Below are 19,727 nucleotides of genomic sequence, written 5' to 3'. Positions count from 1 at the left end.
GCATTCCTTTGTTTAAAGATACCTTCTGTACATTCAAAGAGACACAGAAAGGACATGGAAAAAACACTGAAAAATAACAAATGCTTCATAAAAATACTAAATACAACTCAGTATCATAAAACCAAAAACATGCTAATATTCTTATTTAAGTGACAACTTCCATAAGTGGAAACACTCCCACTGACTTCAATATTAATCTACCTTGACTATCCCAACAACTTATTTTGCACATGCTGCCATTCGATACAAACCCAAAACTTCTATCAGTATGTATTAACTCATTTTTGAACCTATTCATAGTCCTTTAAATCCAGTGGATCTATGGTGTCTGGGGGCAAGGAGAGGGCAGCAATGACCCAAAGTGAGAGGAAAGTCTCCTAACGGGGTCCACACCACTTATTTCCATCAGTTCCAGATCAATGCATGAACAGAACCCTCTGCTGTCTGCACTGGATACCAGAAACGAGAAACAAGCCTCAGGGGAGCGTGGTGAAAAGAAATTTGGAACCTTTACTGGTGCTATTCTCCAGAGCTTTGCATTGCTAAAAGGTGACAACATAAATGCACTTATTAGTTCTCACAAAGACACTAAAAGAAAGAAGAGGCTCTTCCAAGTGAACTCATGCAAGGAAGAAAGATACTAACATATATGTGCACAAAAAATTAACCCCCAAGATATAAATATTTTTTCCATTACAGGACCTATCTTTCCCATTCAGTCGTCACAGTTTCTGCAGAAAAGTATATTTACACAGCTATTTTACATGCACTAGTCACAGTTCAGCATGAACTCTTAGAAGTTGTTTTATTTTCAGAGAAGGCTCTATCCCATCACGTCAACTCACTCCACCCCTGCCTCAAGGAACTATACCCTACTTGTTCAAAAGTTTCTGCCAAAAAAAAAAAAAAAAGGAAGAAAATCTGGGGATAATTTTTCAAATTAGCAACAAGAGTTAAACTGCTCAGCATTACAGCAACACATAGAGTAAGTTATGCGAGCATAAAACTACACACTGACATCTATGATGGAGTTTATTAAGATATTTTCTGGCACAAAATACAGAAAATTATTTTGCGTATCAGAATAACTTTTGGAAATAACACCATGAATGGAAGCAGAAAAGCACCCTCTACAATTTAGTTACATAGTGTACATTTAATGTGACCTTACTCATTAAAAGTATGCAAGCTTGACAATTCTGAAAGAAACATAAGAAGAAAGCTGTGAATAGCAAAGTTTACATTTAGTTCATTTTGTATCAAGAGAATTATTATAGTACTCACAGTTTTTATGTTCTTTTTAAAATGAATAGAAAGAAAATGTTTCTACACATTTGGCCCAAATGACAAAATTAATCCTGAGTCCGGTTAACTCACAATTGTAAGTCATGAGTATTTAAGATAAAAGACTGGGTGACTGAAGTTAGCACAGCTGCACCTTCCCCCCCTCCTCCCCATCCCTTTTAATGCACCTTAAAACCCTTTGGGGCATATTTTCCCCCTTAAGGCCAACAGGCAAAGCCAGGAAGGGGAACAGGTAAAGCACCTAAGGACAACCCGAGTCTCCACTTGCATACAGCTGGTTTTAAGAAAGGCCACATCATGTAGCACTCTGGCAATTAAACTTTGGCCACCTAAAACTGACCCCCCACACACCCCTCAATGAATGGGAGACACTATCATTGCTCCAATCTTAATGCTTATTAAAAGAAGCTTTTTTTTTGACATATGAACTTTACTATTTATTTCCTTAATCTTCTGAAACTATTATGCAAATTCAACTATTTCGTTAGCTACATATTCACAAGCATTTTCATATCAGGGCCTCACTCTGCAACTGTAGCTTGTATAAATAAAACCACATTCTTGAACGTATTTCCACTGAAGCTTGAGATAAAAAGATTTACCCATGTAAACTTGTTAGATTGATCAATCTGTTTTACAGTGTTGTGCATAAACCAATTGACACTTCAAGCCTTATACAAATATGTGTAACCTTAATCTTATCAATTCTGCAGAATCTCCGATTTGTGGTAGTCGCCAGAAACCTCTATTTGGTACTTGCTGTTTATTCTGAATTACAAGTATATGCAGCTTACTAATTCAAAGCAAAACCGCATGTTTACAAGTTATTATCAGCATATCCTAAATAAACAAACAAATTTAAAAACTAGTGAGTTTCTAATGTAAAATGATTTTTGCCACCAGATCCGTTTCAATTATTAAAACAGAACACATTAACCATAAGACTTTCACGTGGTGAGTGAGTCTGTGCGGACTAACAGCGCTGCCTCAAAACAAACTGTTTAATGCACTCAGATGCTAACACCAATTTTTTTTTAAGCTGTCAATGATTCCAGGCACTCACATTTTGGGGCAGGTGAACTGAGATTTGAGATGCACCATGTAATCTGAGTGTCAATAACAAACAAATAGATGTTTATCAAAAAAAACCTCAAGACTTTATGTAACAGTACAAATAATGCCTATTTCAGATTTCTCTCTCCTAGACTGCTTTTGCAGGAACTGCCAGTTGCAAGAAAGAGTCAATTTAGTAACTTCCATTCAGCTGCTACCAAGTGCAGAGAGTCAGAAAGTCCATTTTAAACCTAGGCAGCCCCATAGACTTTGCATAAAATATAGTGCCAAATTCCACAGCCCAAAACCCCATGCAGACAGGTACCTATCTTCAGATAAGTTAACCAGAGGCAACTTCTAGAGAACCTAGAGCAAAGCTTCCATGTGTATCTCTAGATCCATGAAAAAGCATTTTAACTACTTTATTCTGTGCCCCTGGTCACTGAAACACTTTCGCCTAAATTAATATTCTTTTTTAACCAGTTATGATACCAGCTTTTTAGCTAAACACACACACACTAGCATAAGTTTCCACCTATCTTCAAAAATAAAAATGGATACTTTTTTCCTACACCCTCCTAGCACGTACTGTGTTCTGACAGCTTGTATCTTTACTGGAATTTGTTTTTAAATTTCATATCTGCCTAGTTAGAGCATATTGCAGACACATGCATACTTTAAAGAAATGTTGCAACACTTCACATGCCTACTGACTTTAAGTACAACTTGCAAGAGAGGTAAAGGAGTAGTGGGATCGGGGAGAAGAGGGAGGATACATTCCCTCCTTACTACATCATAAAGAAGAAAAAAAGCACTTTTTTTTTTTTAAGGAAGGCTTTCCTACACTAGGATTTGAAGCTCTGCCAAAACTCTGTAGACAATTGGAGAACTAGCAAATTTATGACATCAGATATTCCAAGGAAGTGAAACCTGGCTTAACGGAAGTGATTGTTCTTCTTCTTCAAAAAAAACCCCAGATATTTAAATAGATGTTAACAAAAATACTTTAAGACCATATGTGGAAGAACTTTTTTTTTTTAATTAAAAAAAATAATTACAGGCTAAAATCCTGCCTGCAAAAACACATTTCCAAGTCAAACAACAAAATACTCATCATGTTCCTAATTTTCTTTAGGAAAGGCCAAAAAAGCAGTTATTAGAGGATTTTTGTTCAAGCATACTTTTGTTGCTCTCACCCTCTGAAAAGCCCTGCTTGCTGGCACGAAAATCCCAAAGCCTGGAAAGCTATCACCAGTCTGAACGGAAGATTTGAGAGCAAAATTTCGAGGTGACCTGGTGACTGATTCCCTAAATGCCTTAGTGCACTCTACTAGACTTCAGAAGACTTTGCCCAGAGTGCGGATATGCAATATTTATGCCTATGCATTCTTTAAAAGCAGTAAATGTATTAAAAAGTTCTTCTCACCTTTTAATTAACCTCTGAAGACCTACAGTTGCAGGAGTCTAACTAGTACTAGGAACCACAGAAAGATCAAAGCTCTCCCTACGACATTTTCATACATTTGTGCAGCTTCCAGCCCTATCCAACAGCCCTGAAAGCACACACACCGTGTTACTCAGGTTTCTAGGAACTCCCCGCCTCGAGAACTTCCTAAGCCTGAATTAAGCTCAGCATCAGAAGCGCAACTGACCAGTGGCTCACGGGGAGCGCATGCAACCTCCACCGTGGCGACGCCTGATGAACAGAACTCGCCAAAACATCTGGCGACAAAAACTCTGCAAACGCAGAAATTTCTGTAAGCAAAAGAAGTGTCTTTTCTTGATATTGGGAAGTGTCCAGCATCAGACTGCACGCACTTCTGCTTTGGCGCTGGGCAGACGGGGGGCTCCGCCGTGCGAGGCTCCCCTGCCCTCTCGGGGGCTCCCGGGCGCTGAGGCGGGGACGGCGCCCGCCCGCGCCGGCAGCCAGCGCCCAGCTGCCGCGGCCGGCTCACACGGGGCACCGAGCACCGAGCACCGCTTTCCCGCGCGAACTCCTGCGGTCCAGGAGGAAAACCCAGCCGGAAACAGCCCAGAAAATCGAATAACCCGAGCGCTATTTAAAAGTCACCAACCAACCACTAAAAGTTCTCAGGTGTGTGTGTGGGGGGGGGGGGGGGGTGCAGCGGAGCCCAGGACACCCGGAAAGACCCGAGCGGCGAGGGCGCCGCGCACCCAGCGGCTGCGGAGCCTCCTGCGACGCCGCTCGGCGCCCCAGGCCGCGCCCGGGCGGGGGGGGGGAACGCGGCACCGGCTTCCCGGGCGGCTCCCCCACTCGCTGCCGGACAAAGCCCCGGGGCCCCGGCGGGGACCGCCCCCCCCGCGGGCCAACGGCCGCCGCCAGCCCAAGCCGCCCCGGTGCCGGCGCTCGGTTGAGCAACCCGCGTGTCGCAAGGAGCCGCAGCCGAGCAGCGCCCTTTTCCTGCGGAGCGCGCCGGCACCGCAGCCAGCCGGGGGGAAAGGACGGCGCGGAGGGGGACCCCGCCGCCCGGTACACCCACCTGCGCGGGCAGCGGCCGCCGCCGTTTCCTGCGCCGCCTCCCAGCCAGCGCGGCGGCGGCTGGCGCCAGCGGGGACCTGCTCGCTCCGGCCCGCGACCGGTAACGGCCGCGCCGCTGCCTCCACCGCGCGGGGGAAGGAGACGGGGGGCGCTACCTAGGCGATAGCTTCGCCCTCGAGTCCCGCCCCGCCCCCCTCGGCGCGGCCGGCCAATCCGCGCGCGGCTTTCAATATCAAACGGCCGGCGGCGGCCAATCCCGCAGCGCGGCTCCGCCCCCGCTGGGCGCGCCCGGGTCCATTTTCCCCTGGGGGCCGGAGCTGGCGGCGACGCCGCGGAGGGGGAGCCGCCCGGCCCGGTACCGGCGGCCCCGGCCCCCCCGAGCCGCGGGGGAGAAACCCGGCTGCCGGGCACCCCGGGACCGCAGCAGCCGCCCTGGTCGCTTGCGAGCGTCTGTTTTTCCCCGTTTTGGGCACTCTCAGCCCGCTTTCCCTATTCGCAGCAGCACGCAGGGCGGTAAGGCAGCGCATAAAGCTGCTGCTGTTCCTCTCCCTTCACTTTGTCCTCCAGCTTCGGAAATAAAAACATAGGTGAATTCTCCCCCCGTCAACTTCACTGAACACTTCTGAAGGCACTAAAAAAATCATTTCATTGGGATTACACCTGGGGGACGTTTGCTGGTGGGCTGATTTCAAGCAAGCGGTGCCGAGGCAGCGTTTCGGGGCCTGCCTGCAAATCTGGGGAAGGGCAGCGCGCGCCCCGCTTACTCCAGCAAAGCCAGTTTTCACAGGAAAGGTGGGGAGGAAACACCACCTAGGCAAATCCCCGGGGCAGGGCAGAAGGCAGGGGACGCCCTGCCCGCCGTACCTGGGGTGCCGTCACGGCCTGTCCGCGGCCGCTGCCGGTGGGTCTCTCCTGCGCCTGCTTTTAGCCAGCTCCTCTGGGCTGCTCAGCACCGTCTCAAGGTCCCGCTGCTCCGAACGTGGCACCTGCGCTCGACCTCCTGCTTCCTGGGGAAAAAAACATGCCCCTGGATTTCGAATGAAAATAATTGGCTTATCAGGCAGAAGTACAGCTCATACAGAGAGAGCATCATCTCTTCGGGTCACAACTTGGACAAAAAAAGTTTAGCTCATCCCATTGAGCGGGCCAGTTGCATCCTTCTTTTGTTTAAAGTTTATATTGCTACTAACATATATTTCTGGAAAATAAGCTATTAATGAAATCCAATCACATAAAAAGATGCAGATATGTAACTTTGCAAACTATTCTATTACTTGCAGTTTTGATAGTAAATATTCCAGATCGTCTTGGCCTAGGTATTCAGCCCTTGGCTTGTTAGTTGCATGCATTGATTACGAACGGTTTTGTGCCTTTGACTATTCTCGGAAAGGCGCTTTTTCTAAATTAGAAGTGTTGTTTACTCTGGATTTTGCAACCTGGTGCTGCTGATCCACAGGCGCCTGTGCAGGCTTTGTAAAGTGCAAGTCAACTGATTTACTAGACCGAGCGGAGGGCAACAAGCCAGGAACTCGCACGCGTTTACTGCGCTGCCATCTTTGGAACCGAATAATGGTGCCCTGAAGTACCTGTCACGCACAAAGCCTTAAGCACTTAAGAACTATCTTGTACAGACAATTTCCGCTATATCTATGAATAGACTTCAGTGAAATCTGACTGCAGAGATTTTTTTTTTCCCTGCAGGTTGTAATCTCCAACTTCAAATTTCTTTTCACTTTGTGTTTTAATGCCTCCAACTGTAACATCAGTATTTAGTAATGGGAGTGATGAGAGCTCAGTCAGTAGTTAGCCCCATATTTCAGATTACAGTTGATCAGCTTGCTAGGATACTTGTGTTCTCATCATCAAGTTACGGGCAGCGCGTGCAATATGGATAAGAAATTTGTGTGAAGCATCTTAAATACATATTTCTATATGCTGCATAGCAGTGAAAAAACAGAGGTTTTAAATAAAATTTTAATTTTCAATTTCCTTATCTTCAGATTCTCTTCCCACATCCCTCCACAAAACAACAAATATCCTATTATTCTCCCCCCCCCAGGCTATTGTTACATATGTTCTCAGTATAACAAAAGGTTTTTGTCTAAAAAGTCTGTATCTGAGTCATGTCTTTGCATGTGAAACAGCTGTACACCTAGGGCACATTCTTGGTCACTAGGAAAATGTGTCAGCTTCAGCATTCTGGCTTTACATTATTTTCGCCTTGTGTAACCGCCACGATCGGAATAAAGGAAGTAACGCGCAAGCCGCCTGCACATCTGCAGACAGCACAAAACGCAGAAGCAGACCCTGGAAACTGAGAAAGAAATGCAAATGGAAACACAGCGTGAAGGATGTTTGGCCTAAAGTAGAAAAGAATTCTCAAAAAAAGTGCAGCGTAGCGAGTCTGAAGGACCATGATCCGAAAGGCAGCTGAACAGTGGATAGGGGAGATGCTTAGAAAGCATTTATTACAAAACTTCAATGCTGACAGCAGCTTCCTAGTGTCTTATAACATGATGCAATAGCAACACCTACAAAACGCAAGCAGCTTTGGGTAGTTGATGCACAAGGACTTTTCCTGGCAAATACAGAGGAACAGCAGAATCTCGGTGAAATGCTCTCCGAGTATTTCTTTTCTTGAAAAAAGCAGTTCTATTGAAAACTGCGTGAGCAATGGCAGAGTATAATGGCCACTCTGTACTGCACAGGCGTCCCTTTGTCCGCGCACTGCCCACTGTCATCCAAATAAAGGGCTTCACAACACCTTGCACACAAAAAATAACATGACAGTCTCCTAACCGGTAACTAGAGGAAAGCCAGTTTGGATTGCAACCTTCAAAAATAGCTTTTCTGGAATTTACAAAACTTCGGATCCTCATTTTAAGCCCCTCCTTCATCTATACTAGAAAAAAAATCGCCTGTTGCCTAAGCTGATAAGTTGTTACCATTTGTGGAAAAGAATTTCTGTTAGTCACTGAAATTTAAAACCTGTTAATAGCAAGCAAAGCATTTTGGTGTGACAGTTTCAGGCACTGTGTTTAGAAAAATTAAATCAGAAGAATCAGGAATAACTGCCAAAATCTATATTTAATAATCCAGAAAGGAAACACCAAGAGACACCTGAGGAATGCGGTGTGCGAGGAGGACGGGTACTGCATGACCTAACGCGTGATATCACCTACAGAAAGTACCGCAGCCCAGCACGGCGCTGCAGCAGCTTGCAAATGGCACGGCAGCGACGTGGCAGGCGGGGAGCGGTACCAGGCTGCAAATGCAGATGTCGGACAGAACAGATGCTGAATTTGGCTAGTGAAGCTACGGCCTGCCCGCTGCAAGAACAAGCAACTTTTAACAGTGCTTTGCTCTACTGAGTTATTTCACATGTGTAAACTTCAGTGGAAAAGTTCTCTGCGGATGCACGGCACACGCAGAGGAGCCAGAGCGGCAAACCAGCTAATGCAGCAGGCCGAGCAGCCAGCAGCGCTCATCGCTAGATACTCCTCATCCTGCCCCTCAGAAGCACTGCTGTGTCCCAGCATCAAAGGTGGGAACCCAGAGTGGAAAACTGATAAGATAATGCTAGTGGGAAAAGACAGGAGGGACAATGAAAAGGAAGGGCAGTAACTTCTTAAAATATTGCTACTGATTCTGCAGTATCAGGAGACGGTGTCTTGAAGAGGACATAGATTCCACTAACAAAGTAGTAGTTCAGATGGGTCTCATACGCATGGATTATTGACAGTGCCTTTTAATATTGCCATTTTGGTTGCACCTCTCATCTCAATATATCACCCAAGGATCAAGATCAGAAGACCACAGAAGACCAGACACCCCTGTCAGAAACCAGACCATATGTTAGATTAAAAAAAATATATATAACTCATAATAAGTGGGAGAAAACATCCCGGCACATAGATGAGGACCATGGCTACCACTGTAATTAAATATTTAGAACAATTAATAAAAATAAGCTGAGAACAAGATCTCCTGGCAGCAGGTGCAGGAGTTGCAAGGTGCTTTGGAATACCCAGACTGTAGAAAAATCAAAATGCTCTGCAGCTGGTTCCTTTTAGAGCCTGTGGCCAGAGACAACTATCATTTCTTGCCTAAAGTTAACTCTTCTTTCAAACTCTGAAGAGCTCTTATGCTTAATCTCATCCCACCTACCTGCCAGCAAATTCAGGTCTTGAAGATCACTGTTAATACGTTAGCCCTGCGCTGTTCTAACACTTTGTCAGAGGTACGAGCCATGGAAACTAGCCCACGGTGTGGGAGCCCAGGCACAACTTCCTGCCTCAATTTCAGTGAGATTAAAAAAATTGCTCACGAATCACAAAGAGTAAGATCTTTACACAGGTAACAGCATCCTGAAGTGGCAGTCTGACTTTGCTGCTACCTTGTCTATTTATATATAAATATATCTCTACCTATTTTTTTTCCAGCTTCCTAACACAGATTTTGCAAAAATAGTTCCATTCATCCATACAAAATAACATCTTGCATTAAAAGCATCTTGAATAGCTAGTGCCTAATACAGTCAAGGCTTTTGTCTACATATAACCTGACACATCACAGGCACAAGTTTCCCACCAGCTGTTATTGTGCCTGCCTACTTTATGGGTCTGACCTCATACCCAAGATTAACATTTCTTTACAATAAGCAGCAGCACGGGATTGTTAGAATTGCCACTTTTTAGATGAGACACTGACTACTCTTGTGTTATTTCTGCTGACTTTTCTAATCAAATATAAAGATCCCATGACACATTTTGACAGAAAGTAGGGCACAACCAGCTTATTTATTCTTTTACTAAAAATAGGCTCCAATGTCCAGCAGGTTTTAATGTGTTAGTGCTCCAAGTAACAGCTGCCATACCTGCCTTCATACAGTTATATTACCAGTGTCAAGCTCATCATCTTTGCAACATGCTGATTAGGAAAATCAAACATCAGTCTTCAGAATGACTTTAGTAGTTATGTTTTGCTCCCTAGGATTAGACTGCCCAACAACGGAAAAGGTAACAGAATGGTTTCTTGTTCTTGCAGGAGGAGTTTCTGACACCCTCCCAAGCACAGCACACAGCCTGTTTTCAATCTCTCAGGTTAACAGTACATTACTATTCTCAGCCAGAAGCAAAGACTAGGCAACAGATTAATTAAGGGAACTAGAGCACAACTTAAATGGTTTAAAGAAACTCATATTTCTCCAATCTTCTTTAGATACTTATATCCTAGCTGGTCTTCTTGTTAGGGCCATTCTGATCACAGAAAGGATAAAACTGTAGAAATGAATGGAGTCACGATCACTAATACTACTGAGTGTATCACACTGTTTAGTGACTATGGAAATCAGATATGAAATATGCTACAATAGGCTTATTTCTGAATTTGGCTTGCATAAAACTTTCAGCTGAAGTTTCATCAAGTGTGCTTCCAGAAGCTCAGTGTCCAGTCCCTTATGTCAGGGTTGTAAGTGAGAGTTAACAAAGCTTCATTTTGTGCAGAAGTGCAGTAAGAGAGAAAATGCAGACTTTAGCCCTTAAATTATGCAAATAGAGCTTCCCTTAGAAGCAAAGGCACCTACTGACCTGCAGTACGCAGTGAACATCACTTCTGAATTCAGTCATGCATCATTTATGAATCACCAAAGACTTTCTCAAAAACAAATCTTTCTCTCTCAAGTTTTATGTCATATGCAAACCCAAGGAAGAGATAAAAGCAACTTTGACATACTACTGTTACCATGAAACACAGGTACCACATTAACATTTCTCTAGCCCCATGGGAAAACATGATCTCTTTAATCTCACTGATCATGACATACTACTAGAAAGCTGGTGTATCTCTGTCTATCTATACCTATATATCATGGCAAACCAAAAGTTTATGAAACTAACATCAATAAGCACAAGAAAAATAACAAATATCACATGCAACATTGTTTCTCTAAAAATACCAGTTCTTAGCTACAAAGGGACTGCTATTTTGAACTTCCATTTAAAATCTCAGATTTGAACTTCGCCTTTGTGAATGTGTCACAATTTTAATGCTACCGATGAGTTTGTATTTGTAAAAGGACTATCGGAAATACCTATAACTAGCAGTTAGACATTCACAAGGTATTTATAGATTTCTTGTAAGGATGTTTCAGGGGTCTAGAAAACTCTCTAATACTAACTTAGGAGTATCTATTCATATCAGTGTTTCTTCAGCTATAGAACTGGTCTTCCACACTAAGGTCAGGGCAAAGAGTCACCAAGACCCTCCAAATTCAGCGAGACCCACGAACGTTCAGTGCTCTGCCGGAACAAACGCATACCCTTTCCCTTCATGGTTTGTTAATTTAACTCCTCGCGATCAGAAGCCATGAATCCTACCCTCAGAAAAACCATCATTCTAATACATTTCAGAGCAGCGTCCACAATGTTATTAACGGTCCCTGCACAAACAGCACAGCAGAGATTCTGGGAATACTCCTCAAATGCCAGCACACATTTCCAAACACTCCTCCACACTAACTTCTGCTGCTAGACGATCGAGTCATCCTGAATCAGGAAGACTCATGCTATTTCTAAGAATTACATTTTGAACAGTGTCTCTGAGCTACATATGTAGCTAAATGGCCAACATTACTAAATCTGACTAGATGCCATTAGGAAAAGATCTTTTTGCAGCTTAAGGGGAAACATGTACTATTACTTTTTTTTTTTTGAACTAACAAATCACACCGGCCTTAGGACTTCAAAAATTCCATGCCTTGTGTTAAATCTGTTTTTACAACAATACTCCCAGGTATTGGTCAACCAAACTAAAGCACCTGTCTCTTTCACCCACTCTGTCTGGCAATCTATCACAACAAACCTCATTTATGCGATTCATACCCGTTTAGATTAAACAACTATGCAAATGATGCCAACTCTCTATTTATCACAGCTTTGTCCGTGAAACATTATGCAGCAGGTGAATCATGAAATGACTGTTTGGATGCTAAATAAACACAGAGACAAGCAGAGAGACGCCAGCTTAACTTCACGCTTCCCAATCTATTTCTCCTCCACATCCCCTTCTCTGTATTGCTGTGACATCGCTAATGTGAGCTGACGAACTGTTCCATCTTTTTCTCAACACACAACCCATTTGGCTCCAGTTCAGGAAGCCCTTTAGATGCTCACATCAGGAAGGCTGAAGCACACGCTTAAGTGGTTTGCTCAGGAGAGAAAGCTTAGTAAGGCTCTGAGAGGGAAAGTGGGGTTTCATTTCCAATGAGAAAACCACATCCATTTAAATGGCTCCACCATTTACTGCGTAGCTCTCCTGCTTGGAGCGGGTTCACAGAGGTCTTTTGTTAAAATTCTGCTCTACGCTGAAGGCAGACTGGCTCAGAGAAGTGCTGCCTTTCAGGGTAAGGTTATGTCCCTTTGCAAGAGAAGACATTCCAGCACTTCATAAAAATGCATCTTTTTTCTTTCTTCCTGGAATGTATCTGATTGCCCCAAATGGTAGCTATGTTCAGGAAAACATTCCATGGGGAGGAAGCAAGTTGTGCAAAGCCATTCCTCCCTGCTCCACCCCAGCTGACATTACGCAAGTTGAATAATGCATGTCAAGATATTAAGTAACGTGTAAACATTTCCAGTAAGTGTTTCTCCTGCAGTCTTGGCTTAACTGGTATTACTTCCCTCTGCGATAGTGGGAGAAATAGTTTCCTCAGTCCTTCTGCACCCAAAGCTTAATATTAATGAAGCATTCCTTACCAATCCCCAGCTGGAATCTTCCTCCTTCCCTATCTCCCAATATAGATTTTAAAACCCTTGAAAACTTACCTAATGAAGCTTTACTCAGAGATGTTCTTTTCTAAAAGTTGCTGGTTGGCCTTACAGTCTAAGTTCATTCTGCGCAAAATTGGGCTTCTGAGAATGCATTCAAGGACAAATGACAAACCCCAGGCTGCAGCATGCAGCACTCTTCTCGTCCTGCCACAGATGTTTTATAGGAACCTCTGGCTTCCCATCATGAATTGTCCAATTTTTTTGTTTTTCAAGGTTGAGTCAATGTATTTTCACATATTTATAAGCTGGGGTGTGAGAACATAGTGTTGGAAAGCCACAGCCCTCTTCTGACTGGTGGAGGAAATCCCCTTGGACTTCGGCATCGCTTCAGGCACGCATACGAACTGTTTGCACTGTGCCCACCAGTAATGCCTCCTCCTCCGTCTGCTGCGGAGCGTCTGCAGCACTGTGCAGCAGGGACAGACGCAGCTCGCAGAGAACTAACCAGAAGGGAGCTGGCCGCAGAAAGGCAAAAACATCCCCGGGATGAAGATGGGCTCTCGAATCACCTCCGTGAGGCGGAAATCCATTAGTCCCAAAGGAGAACTGCCCAAGGAAATTTCTGGGATTTTCCACTGGAATTTGTACTTTCCCAAAGGGTTTTCTGCAGGAGAGACCAACCCAGGGTCAGCTCTCGGAGGATCTCCCAGGACTCGATACCACGTTCCACTCTGAGAAGTGTTTGGCTAAAAACTTCACTTTCATACTCAACAGCTCTGTTCAAAGTCATGCATTCTCTATGACATTTTCCAAGTATAGATTACTTCTTTTAATGTCTGTTAGTCACACAGGGTTGACAGCTGCGGGGTGAGTTGGACTGTTCTTTTGCATAAATGAACAGTTTCCGTGGAAATCAATCTTATGGCCCAAACCGCACCAAGGACACGACACTGCCACCACTAAGCATTACCTAGAACCAAGGGTCTCACTGATCCTGCTGAACCTTGCTTGATACACCAAGATGCTCGGAGAGAAAAAAACTCAGCTGATCTTCCGAGCAAAAGCATGGCAAACACTAATGCTGGGTTTTAATGTGTTCTTCATAGGGGCTCATAAGCAGCAGCGCACATGGAGTCTTCTGGCATAGCAAGGCATATTATGGACAGGAGAACATCCATTTTGCTGTTTTCTGAAAAGGTGATTTGGCTCTGATACAGCTTTCTGAAAGACTGTCTGAAAGTAAAATTAATCTCCCTAGGCTTCACTACTGAGTTGCAACAAGACTGTCGCCAGAGGCAGAGATAAACTGCAAGTAATACAAAAAGTACTCCTGTTTGGGTGATATACATAAAGCAGAAATACCAGAGGACAACCCCCTTCAAGCCCTCTCTTCCCTCTGTGCTTACAGCAGCAGCTTTTTTCACCCGTGCTCCCACATTTGGACGATAAGCAACGGGTTTGTGGTACTCAGTATCACAGCTCCCAACCCCAAGGCCAACAGCCCTTAGCAGGCTTCCTACCTTTGTACACTAACTGCAGCACCGTAGCAATAATTGTTTAAAGAAAATAAAGCGTAGAGAAAGAGAAATCGCTGCTATCAGGGCAAAATCAGATCACAACAACTGTCGTACACAGCCCAGTAACTGATGTGCCTATCTTTATATATGAACCGATCAGGACAGGCACCAAGCAAAACCATGGCAGAATGAGCCTGTGCTGCTCAGCAAATCATTTCCAGCAACGAAATGAATCAATGACTGCACTACTGCTATCACAGGAATGGCACACCTCCCCTTCCTTCCACCTCCTGGGGCTCCGTAAGGGGTGTTTTGAAGAAAGGTCTTTGCTACTTCCCCACGGCTTTCAGTTCCTCCTTAGAAAAGGAACTGTTAGAAAGGCCAAAGCATCTGCAGACACCTTTGGAGAAAGCTCTGACTAGCCACCGCTGTTTTCCAAAGAATGACTAACTCGCTGCATTCTTAATTCGTCTTGACACTGTCAAATGACCTCTTTTGGCAAAAGAATGATCAAACTTCTGACTTCCAGATCTCAAAGACCTTTAACTGCCAGGGCCAAACGGCCTCTCAGAAAGACCTGTGGCTTCCAGGCTTTTGTCAGGGTATCGAGGGCACCAGAGGTCAAGTCTATAAACTCCCCAGGCAGGGAGGAGGGTGACGACAGCAAAAGAAAGGCACTCGCACCCTCCTCAAGACCTGCAAGAAATGACGGAGCCCAGCCTGACGTTCACCGTCACCGGTCGTTACCGAGCAGCGACTACGGCAGACAGGACGACGCTGACGCCACGCAGCAGCGCTGCTGGTGCGAGTGCTGCACGCCGCGCGGCCGGGGAGCTGCGGGCACACTCGCTACCTGCTAGATAACGACACTAGAGGAGGCCAAGCCCAGACGGCAACGACAGCCCGTTTGGCGTGGGGAAGTGTTTACATACCTGCCTATCCACAGATCTGGATCCTTACCGCGCGCTCATGCACAGAGCTTAGAGCAGAGAGGACTTTGGCAAGCCTATTTCAGCTGCAGTGATCCGTATCTTAAACTACACTGAGCTGCTAAAGCAAAGCAGTGACGTAATCCCATTAAAAGGGAACACACCGCCTTTAACTACTCCACGGGAATCTAACAGCATTTCCAATACCACCATACAGCTGGTATAAACACAGGATCATTTAAACTGAAGCTTCAAACACTCCCTTACCTTGTTATTAAACTACATTTAAAAATTCTTCTGAGGAGTACAACTTCCAGTTAGGGCCCAACAACTGCAACGTGCATGGGAAAGAAGTTTCCAAATGGCCAAAAGGTATCAAGTATCAGCTCTCAGGTACCTTAAAAACGCTGCCCTTGTCCTCCAGCACCTTTAACAGTGAATGGATCCAGCACCTAGACCAGCCACAATATAGAAGATCTCTTCCACTTTGTAATGCAAAATCTATCTTTCCATTTGCCAAATAATTCCTGTACACTAACAAAAATATCCTATACCTATTTGCTCATGTAACAAATTCAAATCATCTCTTAAAACTCTACTAGGATTTAACATTCTTGCTTTCCTCTAATAATTTAACATAAAGTTAAGCTTTAAATCTTGAATTTAATGCAAAATATACCTTTGAGAAAAAATACTTGAGTAAAGCATATACCTTTGGTGTAACGTTACCATACATGCTGTTAAAGCAGTATTTATTTTCAAAAATTTCATTTGAAATTTTTAGACAGCATTGTGTGTACTGCCATCTCTTATAATCTATTAATATCTCAAACCACCATTTTTCACAGATATTTCTGAACTGAAAAAGAAACATGCATTTATATGAAAAGCAAGGCACTGTTATAGGATTTTCTCTCAGATAATATATTATACTTTGTCGCTTAGTCATTCTACACAAACCCAAAAATTGACTGATGCTCTGCCAAAGTATCGCTTACCATGAACATATCCTGCAAAGCTGACCTAGGTTTTCTTCTGTTGTTTTCTCTCCTTCGCTCACAGTGACAGCCCAGGGAATAGACATGCAGCTCTGGAGTGGGTTGGCCACATGAACTCTATTAAAAAACTGATTATTTCAAGTTGTTAAAGATCAGGTGATAACCTCCCTCAAAAGCAGATGAAAAAATATGAAAAGACCCTAATTAGCATCTAATAAAGAAGTGGGGCTGTTGCACTGTGTAAGCCCTAAATTAGAATAATAATGTAGAGAGACTCAACAAGAGATGCTCTGTGCTTCCCACCACAGGCAGTAGTAAGTCCTCTAGGGCCCTACCCCTTTCCAGCACTGTAACCACGCAGAATATCGCAGTAGCGTAATACGGTTCTGCCATGCCCTGCTAAGGTACACCTGAAAGGTGCTTTTGTAGTGTAGTTTAAAAGGACAAACTGGTGTCCTGCTCTGCACATCTCACCTGAAATAAAACATTTCAAAATAAGCCCTCTGGACATACTCTGAATAAATCACACCCACGTCACATAACTCTTGACATAACATATGTCAGGACGCGTGTGCGAGTTTGACTGCATGCTAGGCACACCTGCAGCATTACCTGCAGACTGGCAGAGCCCCAGCTACCATAATGCTGCTCCTCCCAGGCTTCACACCAAGAACAAACTCTAATTCTTTCCCTACCTGTGTTTTGTGCTGCTGGGAACAACAGGCTGTGGCAGCCGATACACTTGACTGATTCACTCAGCAGCAAGCAACTGATTTGCCTATCAGCAAAGTGCTTTGCAGTCAGCAGATGCTATCACAAACACAGGAGGACGAGATCTAAGGCTACTAAAATCAGGTGACTAAGAACAAATGCCCATATAACAAGTTTATTGCCATTTTGCATTACTGTAGCGGTCACTTAATTCAATTTCTTTGACAGATAAATATTTTGGATGCTGAATATCTCAATCAGCAGCCTGCCTTTTTAATGCACAGAATAAACACAAGCTGCCTCTCACCCTGGGTCTGCAAGGACCAGGTCCAGGTCCCCTCCCCGGGAGCAGTGCTCCCGAGCTCAGTGGTCTTTCCAAACCGATACGTGCTCAGTGCACAGCAGCCTCTGTACATTTTGCCCTTTTCCAATTCATTCCATCTGTTCATACCCTTTCCATGTAGTTGACTATAATTTTCCAAGGTTTCGAACTCATCCTTTTTCCTTTCAGTTTTTCCTATCTGCTGTACATTGTAATGATATTAAGGGGACTTTTATTGAAGAACTAACTTAACTCGGTCTCTTTCCACAGCATTTCTCCAAGCTGGCTGGCCAAGGGTGACCTTTTCAAAGGTATTTGGCAGAAGCCTGTCATTTGTCAAGTTACTTTTTCAATTCTTGTTGGTGTTGGTTTTAAAGCTGGTATCAAATGATTTTTGTTACATCATATCAAAAATACCCTCTAGCTGAGGTGACATCCTTTAGCCTAACCCCTTAAAAGGGCACGAGACAAACCACGCACACCATGGAGAACACACCTGGCTCTGGTTCACGGCCAGCGTTCCACCTAGACACCGTACAGCAGGGGGAAAACATCAGATCTCTTCACTGGTATTTCCCAGCTCTTCGTTAGGTATGTTTTTTTTTTCCCCTCCTTAATCAAAGTGGTCTCAAAGCTACAATACTAGATCTGGGCTTGGTGAGCTGCACTGAAACTGCTAAGGGACAGTATCTCCTGCTGCTGCCCCGACATCTCCAGCAAGTCACGTGCTCATGGCACATGCGGATGCTTACTTCTTACAGCTTTTATTAATCACCGATTGGTATGTTGATCCTGGATGCGAGGGTGGAATCAGGAGTCCAGTTCAAATATCTTCTTACAGCTGCTGCTAAACCATAACTATTTTGAAAGATTGAGTATGACAGGTCCAGGAGGAATACAGTTTTATTCATGGAAAACCTTAATAGCCTTGAAAGCAAGTCATATGAGAGATACATGAATACATATATTTCTATAGTTTGTGCTTAAATTAGAAACTAGATTAAAAACATCAATGTCCCTCACCAACTCCTTTCTTACCGTGTTATCTTATTCATTTTGGATAATACTTAGACCGTGTTCTTTAATTTTTTTCTTCTTACCCCTTCTTGTCTCTTGCCCCTGCACTCTTCCCGTATTGCTTCTTGATTTCACGTTCACTTATGACCACAGTACTGAAGGACAGCAGGCAGAACACAGGCCTCGGACTCGGAAGCGCGATGTGCCGAGTGCATTCGGGCAACCTGCAGCTGGGAGGAGACCTTCCCTTTCTCCCCTCCCCCAAACAAGACATTAATAGCAAGCACGCACAAGAAAACCATACCAAGACTGCTTTAAATTATGGGGTTATCTCTCCTGACTCTTCTCAGAAGCCAGTAACAGGTGCAGCTTGAAGAGTCTAAGATTAATTTCAACATTTTAGCTCCAGGAAGCACCCACAAACCATAGCAATTAGCACGCACAACTGTGCCAGAGAGCCCGAGAGACCAGGCTGCCTGCTCGGGGTGCATCCAAAGCAGACCCGTGCCCCGAAGCCACCAGCCTCGCGCAGGCCCTGCGTCCCCGCGCGCTGTCCCGGCAATGGCAGCGCCGTCACGGTACCGGCAGCACCTCCGGGCTGCGAGGGCGAACGGCGAGCGTGCCCCGCGTGCCCACGGGCAAACCAAGCAGCGCGGCGCAGGAGACGGGCAAATAACTCACTCACAAGCCGAGATGAGTCTGAAGATGAATCTAGCTCTCCTAAGCAAGCTGTGTTCAAACGCGCTTCATAACACGGTAAGAAATGTGTCAAATGCAGCAGACAAATGAGAAAAACAGCCAGAGGCAAAATTCCCTCGGAAAAAAGCCATTTCCTCACCCTCTGCCTGCTGGATCAAGACCAGAGTAAGCTAATGGGCGAGGCAAAAGCGCGAGCTGCTCCGCGAGCTGCGCGGGGAAAGCACCGACGGGAGCGAGAACTGCTTCCACACAAACACTCAGAGCCACCGAAACTCGGCGGCTGTGCTGGAAACCACTTCTGTGGGATTGCAGTCATCCTGGGCAGCTGCTTTGTGAGAGCCAGTAAAATACCAAGAGCAACTTTTATGACTTTGAAAGAAGAGATAAAGAGAGCAAGAGGCAAGCTTCTAGCTGGAAAAAAAAACTTCTGGCTACAAGGAAAACAGGACAATAACCTCCAAGAGAGGTAAAGGCAGTCACTGCGGCTACTTGCATTCACATCCATGCAACAGAATTCAACCCAGAGCGTTAGGCAGCTCTCAAATGGTATCGACTGCTTTATTGGTAAGTATAAACAAGTTTACAGCCTCAGAAGATTGCAATTGGCCTTGCCATACAGGAAAGGAAAATCGTTTCTTTTAGAGGAACTCAGAGTTACTCAACAAAATTAATCTTCTAAAACAGGAAACCCCTGCCAGCACAGGTGGGACGATAATACACTGCGCAGCTGGGGAACGTGAAAAAATGGGATTTCCGTGTTCCCATGCCTTTAAGCAAAGACAGAGCACAGATACTGTATGTCAAACATGCAGCTGAAAAATATGCAAAAACAGGCAAGTAAAAAAGCTAAAAGAAGGACTATAGAAGTCATTTAGGGCATTCACAAGAAAGTTCACCAAAGCATTAA

General features: G+C 44.6%; 1 protein-coding gene across 2 annotated transcripts in view; it reads right to left on the bottom strand.

The window, feature by feature from the left end:
* Window positions 1-19,727, bottom strand: part of PIK3CB (phosphatidylinositol-4,5-bisphosphate 3-kinase catalytic subunit beta) — a 105,120-nt gene that overhangs the window by 80,652 nt on the left and 4,741 nt on the right. Inside the window, exon 1 of one of the 2 annotated variants that reach the window (XM_026109717.2) lies at window positions 4,860-5,043. The exons of the other annotated variant lie outside the window; for it this stretch is intronic. The gene's annotated coding sequence lies outside the window, so the exon portion shown is untranslated. Of the gene's footprint in view, window positions 1-4,859; window positions 5,044-19,727 lie in introns of those variants that run through there. 2 annotated transcript variants of the gene reach the window in all.

This window comes from Dromaius novaehollandiae, chromosome 9 (genome assembly GCF_036370855.1).
Source record: "Dromaius novaehollandiae isolate bDroNov1 chromosome 9, bDroNov1.hap1, whole genome shotgun sequence".
In the NCBI taxonomy this organism is placed as follows: Eukaryota; Metazoa; Chordata; class Aves; order Casuariiformes; family Dromaiidae; genus Dromaius; species Dromaius novaehollandiae.
The sequence above is the reverse complement of the archived record's forward strand: the minus strand, read 5'-3'. Positions and strand labels throughout refer to the sequence as shown.